The sequence below is a fragment of the Psammomys obesus genome, unplaced genomic scaffold, assembly GCF_907164565.1.
Source record: "Psammomys obesus unplaced genomic scaffold, mPsaObe1.curated_primary_1811, whole genome shotgun sequence".
NCBI classification, from domain to species: domain Eukaryota; kingdom Metazoa; phylum Chordata; class Mammalia; order Rodentia; family Muridae; genus Psammomys; species Psammomys obesus.
This window is the reverse complement of record NW_026593931.1, coordinates 150,073-158,066: the sequence shown is the minus strand read 5'-3', so window position 1 is coordinate 158,066 and position 7,994 is coordinate 150,073.

Sequence of the window (7,994 nt, the reverse complement as noted above, 5' to 3'; positions counted from 1 at the left end):
AATCTCGGACTCAGGTTCCCCAAGCAACAAACTCCAGCGCAGGGAGTCTTGTCAAGTTTATAGTAACAGAACGAAGAAAGTTGTAAGTCCAGGCACTTTTCAAATACTTTGGCAGGCAATTAGGTAGGTGGGTTAAAGTGAAGGACTTCCAGGGCTCTGGTACTGTCTGATGACGCTCTTAGCTTTTAGGTTTGTTAATAAATCCAAAAAGATTTAACGTGGCACAGGATGTCAGGTTAGACAGGAAGTGGGCTATTAAGGGGCCTAGAAACAGTCCAAGATAATTTGGGTGGACCCGCAACATTCCACATTTATGCAATTCTAATCAGCCAGTCACTCTTGTAGAATCTTTGAGGTGTGATGTGCTCCCCCACTCCCCCGCCCCTCCCATAGAAGTGTGGGAGTAAATGTGGCTAGGTGTGGCTGGGCTGCAGTGGCGCTGACTTTTGAGTTTACAATTCCCTCAGAGTTTGGAATCAGGTAGGGTAGAAGACGGTGCTTGGGGTTGGGGGTGGAGAGATGGTTAGGAGTAGGCCTGAGGCTCTCAGCTTCGACACTTCTCTGCAGATTTCCACAGCTAACCAAAGAAGGTGCAGCCTGGAACTTGGCCTGGGAGCTTGGCTGCCAGCTCCACCTGCGCTCCTTCCCCCAAGGACTCCGGGGTGAGCCGAGCAAGGTCAATGCACGCTGTTTGTGTGGTCTCCCTGACGTGGGTCCCTAGCTCCAGTCTCTGCAACTTGTTTACAAGTCTGCGTCACCCGGAACCTTTCACCTGGTGGGTACAAAAGGTTCCTTTTTCGTAAATGGACAGAGGGCGCACACGAGGGCCAAGGACTCTAGCTAGCACAGGGCGACACCTGGTGGCGAGTGTAGACATGGCTCTACCAGTGGGTCTGTCCTGGAGTCACCATTCTGCATGCCAGCACATATGACACACATGATAAACTCACCCACCGTCCATACTCCGCTCCCCAAACACACATCATGTAAATATTTTTCCAGGGACTACTAGGGAAGAGGGAGGGGAGGAGGACAGACAAGAAAGGGAAGTGATAGGTGGGGGAGGCCTCATCCAAAGCTGACACGCACACGGCCAGGCGTGGTGGTCCACTCCTTCCATTCTAGTTGGAGGCAAGATGAAGGGCCTGATCTATGCAAGAAGTTCCAGACCAGCCTGGGCCACAGAGTGAAACTCTGAAAATAATCAGGTAAGGGAATATCAGTAGCTCTGGCCATCTCAATGGAGTCCTTCAGCCTACACTGTCCTGTGCCTGGATCCCACGCGGAGACATACTGTTGCCTAGTGGCTCCTGTCCTCATGAGGATCATCACAGAGACCCTGGTAGAACTGCTCTGGGGACATATCAGCCTAGACTTCGGGGTCAGGGATGGCCAGGCTGAGCAAACGATGCCTTAGGCTGGGAAGGAGCAGGGAGGACTTGGTGGCCTGGGCCAAGCCTCACACTGGGTAGGCTCAAAACTCAGGGTGTGGGGGAGCTGAGGTGCACAGTCCAGACATCTAAGACCTCCTCAGTCACTTCACAGGGTTTGGACATCATGGGGCAATGGGTCCCCGAAGAACTGCTGTTTGCTTAAGTTATGACAGCTTCACCAGCATTCCCAAGGTCAGGTGCTCTGGGGCTCTGTCTTTTCCAGCCTGGGCAAACTGGACATTATTTTATTATTTAGCTAAGGAGACATGTTGGGAAGTGGTCTTCTGTGGTTCTCATTGTGTGAGGTGGCATTTCCTTCTCAGAGTCATCGCTAGCAGAGACAATTCTTGAGGGAAAATGCTAATGCTTGCTCAGTGATCTGCCTTGCTGAGATCACACCACCGTAAGCTGTGGAGGGCCAATTGTGTGTGGCTCTCTCTTGCACCACTATAGTGCCTGCCACCAATCTCCAACCCTTTCTCCCCATCAGATCCCCTAAGCCTTCTCCACGTAAGGCATAATGACACACCCATCTTGCCTTTATCCTTCTCCTCCTCCTTCTTATTCATCTCCTCTTTGCTCACCAACCTGAGGGCCTGAGTTAGTCTCATCTTTCCCCACACCACAGTCTACCCTAAAGCAGCCTCACCTCTATTCATGGCCAGCACCACGAAGCATCCTCACTCCACTGCCTTGTACCTTGGTGCTCTGCCTCTGAAGTAGGCACTGGTTTAGCTTAGAGAACCCAGGCTGGCCCAGAGCTCAGGGAAGGCCATGTCCTGGGCCCAATTCTATCAGCACCACCTACAAGGCAGCAAAACGGAGCCATGGCTTGACCGTGCTCACATTCAAAGACCTCGGTGTCACTTGAAGTGAACTCTCAGTTGTACAAGTCACCACCGTCTAATTCCCGAACATTTTTGTCTCTCTAAGAAAAAAATCCCATCTCGGTTATTAAACAGATTGTAGTAAAGTGAACCCTTCCATGCTTAGGCATCTCAGAGGGGTCGATCTCTAGCGTCAGTAAGCCCGCTACACTCCCCACCTCTGCACACACTTCTACCAGTTCCCCTACAGCAGCGAAGTCCAGCCCAGGCAGTGTGCCTTCCCTGCTCCCCGCCCACCCATCCTTCCAAATGAGTACCAAGAACCTTCTCCCTTCCAGCTGCCCCAGCTTCATCTAGGTCACTAGTGTTTCCGGCTTAGCAGTGGCAATTGCTTTCTGACATATTCTCCACCCGTGTCTTGCTCTTTCCTCTAATCTAGCCTCTTCCTGAAGCTGAAGGTGTAATTGTGTCGGACAGTGGCCTTGGCAACCTATGCTCTGTGGCACATAGGGAAACCCACCTTCTGGGTTGTCTCTGGACCACATCCACTGTGGTCTCTCCCAAGCACCTGCCTCCTCATCACTACTAGACACCATGCTCCTTGTCTTAGTTTGGGTTTCTATTGCTGTGAAGAGACACCATGCTACTCTTATTGAAAAAAAAATTAATTGGAGCTGGCTTAGAGTTTCAGAGATTTAGATCATTATCATCATGGCAGGAAGCAGGTAGAGTGCAGGCAGACATGGTGCTGGAGAAGGAGCCGAGGGTTCTATGTTCAGATCGGAAGGCAGCAGGAAGAATTGATCACACCCCGCCTGGCTTGAGCGTCTGAAACCTCAAAGCCTGCCCCCAGTGGCACACTTCCTCTAGGAAGGCCACGCCCATTTCAACCAGGCCACACCTCCTAATAGTGCTACTCCCTGTGAGCCTATGCAGTCCATTTTCATCCCTGGACATGGGTTTGCTCCTCCCTGCTCCTCAGCCTCCCCAGCTGTTCCACATGCCTGTTTAGAGCCCATTTATCCTTCAGCTGGTCACAATGGTGCTGTCCCAGGTTGCCCCCTCCTGGATGCCCAGAGGCAGCAGAATCTCACACTAAGTTCTACGACCCACTTCAAGGTTGTAACCCTGTGACCACTTGAGATATGGATGGCAAAACGCAGGCTGTTTGTTTCCTAGAGTCCAAGGGAACGAGCTGCCTGAACTGGCCGGAGGACACCTCCATTAATGTTTGAGATGGAAAGCGAGCAGGGTGTGTGCCATAAGGTCACCACAGCGCTGGGGTAGGGCCACAAGCTGGAGGCAGGGAGGGCGTGGTGTGTCTTCAGGTTCTTTCAGGCCCTGCACAGCTTTCCCCCGAAACTCTCGGAAGCAGTGTGTGAGGTCTTCAGCAGAGTGTGGCTGGCCCAGACAGCAGCCATACATGCCATGTGGAGCCCTATTTGCCAGAAAGCACAGCCTGGCTCCAGAACGAACCACCTCTGAGCAGGAGGAAGCTCCACACAAGCATTCTGGGACTTGACATTTGACCTTTGGAGGGTGGCGCTCCAATCCTGAAGTTGGGAGGTCCTGAGAATGTCCCATTCTGTTCCACTTTAAGCGTCCAGACAAGTAGGAGGTGAGAGACTGAGAACCGCCTGAGGGTTCTGGAGTCACCTGGGTCCACAGGGCAGGCCTTCAAGGCTGACTGCCACAGGTGGGATGGGGGAGGGGAGCCGGCTGAACAATGAACAGATGCCTTTCCAACTGGGAAGTCCCAAGGCTTCTCCCTCCCCAGCTGCAGAACGGCCTTTCTCAGGCTTGGGGAAGAGGCACAGGGCTCTGGCTAAGGGGCTGGGCTACAGTTTCAGTCTGCCACCTACCAGCCTTGGGCAAATAACTTCAAGTCTCTAATTCTTAGCTTCCTCATTGAAATAACTCCCAAGATGCCCTGTGGGTCTATAGGGACCTCTGAGAGGCCAGAGAATTAAATATTAGGTTTCTTGGATTACTGAGCTGAAAAGTTTAAAACCTATCAGGCCAGTTGAACCTGCTGCTTCTAGGCAGATCCAGCCAACTGCAGGGAAGAGGTGACCTTGCTGCTCCTGAGATGTGTTGCCAGGAAACTGGCTGGATGGCCCCCTACTCATACCTTTGCTCTTGAAAATAGCACAGACTACCCAAGGCTGGCCATTTCTCCCCCCCCCCCCCAACAAAGAAAGCCAGAACTGTTCATGGTTTTGGCACCTTCCCACTGGTCTGGTCTCTGAAATGTAGCCTCCCCTTTTATGTTTTAACCACTAGAGGCTTGCCAGACTGAAATCTCCTGCTTTGAGTGTGCTGGGAGGAACTGGGACCTAGAAATCACCCACAATCCAGAGCTCGGGGCTCTCTGCTGGATACTAGTGCCTTGGTGTCTGTGAGAGTCCCAGCTCGAGCTGCAAATAAAGGTCCTTGTGTGCTTTGCAACGGACTCGACTCCTGGTAGTGTTAGGCCCAGCAAGAGCTAAATATAAGAAGGTATGAAGAAAACTCAGGAAACTAATCATCTATCGATGCAAAAATGCAAGAGGTTCCTCTTGACCATTGCGCAATGGGGTCACCCCTGCTGGTCAGCTAGAAGTGGCACCGGGAGACAAAGACCTTAGGTTTTTAAAAGGCACAAAGCGTGAATCTCCTGGGGTTGCCTTCTGCCAAGATTGGATTGGATGAGGTATTTAACTTTTAAAATAATTGGTTAGTTCTGGTCACCCTTAGGTCCAGTCAGCCCTGTCGTAAATATCTGATCTTCAAGTCAGTTTGGAATTTCCTGCCATCCACAGTTAAAGATGGGAGAGTGATTAACTCATCCCATGTCTGTTCTGAGGAGTGGGGGTTAGAGGCTTTGGATCAAAGGTCAGGAGAAGGATTGCGGCCATTTGGCCCAGTTTCCAAAAAAAGCCCATCTCACCAGCGCCAGCCGGTGATTTTCTTTCCATTTAGTAGAGATCTCTCCTTGTTCTCTTCCTTATCTCTGCCTCACAGATGGCTAATGTCAGGAGCTTTTATATTCCTTGGCTCTCTGGAGAAGCACTAAGAGGCTTTAATTAACATGGGCCTAAAATTTGCAAATATAAGTTATAAGGCAATTAAAAGAAACATAGGTTACAAAGTTAGTCTGATTCTTTCAGTAGTCTTTTGCGGGGGGGTCTTGAGAATTGGACATAACATCTCACTTAGGCAGATACAGCCCTCAGGCAATGGCATCACAGTACACCTGCAGAGAAGTTTTACTTGGGGTCCAGTTAGATGTTGTCTCTTTGATAACCACTTAGCCTCTATTATAGTTCCATTTTAGAGATGAGAAAATTGATCCCAAACTTACTCCAAGTTGCACAGTCATGGGAAAAACAGCCTGGAATCAACCCTGATGAATGGAGGCATACCCTCCTCTGGCCACCAAGCAATCCTGCCTCCCTCCAATGGTCAGCATCACTTTCACACTGAAGGAAGGCAGTAAAGGTAGAAAAGGGAGTGGTTGAGCTGTGGGTGACTCAGAGCAAGGCTGGAAGAGCCAGAGATTCCATGAAGTATGGAGTGAAGGGGCATGGCTGGCTCCCTTTCTCCTACCCACCAGACCTAGTAGATCACCAGTGGACAGGGAGGCCAAGGAAATGTTTGATAGATGGAGGCAGGCAGTGATGGGCCAGAAAAATGTATGGGCCTTTACTACCTGCCCCAAACACCACCAGTCCAAGTGTGAGCCAAGGGAAAAGGCATGCTTCTTTGGACCACTCCAAAGCAGTTCCTTAGAAGCAGGGAGGAACTTGTTAGCAGAATAATGAACATTGCCCTGCCTCCCCCCCCATCATCCCAGAGGAAGTTGCCAAGATATACAATTTCAGATATATCTGCCTGTGACAAAACCACGCCCAAAGTGATGATGTAAAATTTGACCTCTGGGAAGTGTCTGCCATTTTGGTAGATGTGATACCTTTCCCAGGTAGAGGTAGGTGTTCTGTGTCTCCTTCCCTAAGCCCAACCTCCCACCCTGAAGCCAGAGAATGGACAATGTTCACTGGGAACATTCATTGGCATCAGATGACACAGCCAAAGCCACCTGACCCTGACCCTAATGCTAACCCAAACCCTAACCATAGCCCTTGCCCTAGCCCTAACCCTAACAAGGGTCAGTGGAAGGGGATCTGATCTGGGAGTTCCCCATGCCTGCCTTCTTTTCCTTTAACTGTTTCTAGGCAAGTCCTCTTGTCTGTCCTCTGTCCCCAGACTGGTACACCTTTCAAGGAAGGAAATAGGAAAATTTCCCTTTAGGAAGATTTTTTTTGCTTTTATTGTGGGAAATTTAAAACTTTAGACATACACAGCTTTGGAAAGATTTTTGCAGGGAAGCCCAGGCCCACACAGAGGGCTACTGCAAGGATAGCCGCAGTGGCCTTATCACACATCACCTCTTCAGTGCATCTAATTTTTAAAATAAGCCTTTGGTCAGCAAATACTAGGCTAGGACTAAAATCTCAGCAGGCAAAGACACTTGTCCCCAAGCCAGCTCACCTGAGTTTGATCTCAGGGAGCCACACGATGAAAGGAGGGAACCCACTTTTATTTTCTGACCTCTCCACACATGCCCCCTCTCCCCAATAAGTAAAAACAAAAATTTGTTTAAATTTCCATCTCATGCCATCTCTTCTGGATGATTTTCGCTCTAACCTTCTAAGTGCCCAAGAGCCACAGCCACAGCACAGAGCTTACGGTCATTACCGAGCACACTTTCGGGTTTCCTGGTTCTCCGGTACAAGAGACATTGTTTTGAGTAATGCATAAGCTCCCCCAGGAGGTGGAAGTCAGGGTGTGCCTGGTTAACTGCCCTCCAGGGTGTTGATACAAAACCAGCTCTGCCTCCCTGGGCTTAAGAATTTATTCTGTAGCCCAATGTGAGTGGTTGTAGCCCAGGAACACAGCCTCAAGTTACAAGGAAGGGGGTGGGGCTGTCTCTGCTCTAGGAGACTCAGATGCCATCTGAGGTCAAGGACATTCTTAGTCTTTGTGTCGGTGGAAGTAGGGGGTGTCTGAACATTCCAAAAAGAATTACAGAACACTACCGAGAATATTCTGGCAATGGCGAGGTGATCAATGAATTCATGGCTGTTTTTGCGGCTAATACTGCCTACGATAACTTGTCTCTAGACTGCAGCATTCCAACTCTCCACAATCACTGAGGTAGCAGAGTGGTAGTGGTGGTGTTATGCTCTTGCTTTAATGGAGAGGAAGAAGGAAGGAGGGGGGGAGGGGGCTCCCCACAAAGAGCAGGGTAGAGCAAGAGAGTGAGAAGGAAACAGCAAGAAGGCAAAAGAGAAACAAAAGTAGCGGGTTGGTCCTTTCATGGTGCAACTTAACCTGGCCTACACATGATGACATCATAGGTTGTTAGGCAACTCAGACGCAGGCTGACTAAATACTAACAGGTGGCGCATGTCTTTATTCTTACCAGCACTTGGGAGGCAGAGGCAAGAGGATCTGAGTTCAAGGTCAGCCTGGTCTAAATTGTGAGTTCCAGGACAGCCAAGGCTACACAGAGAAACCCTATCTCGAAAAAAACAAAACAAAACAAACAAACAAACACAGAAAAACAATAAATGAGAGGTGTCATCATCCACTTTGGCTTGTAGTAGAATGTTGAACACAGGGGTGTCTTTCTTCTAGGAACTTAGGTTCACACTGGTTCCTCATGCTGAGGGGTGGTGGCGGTTCAGAACCG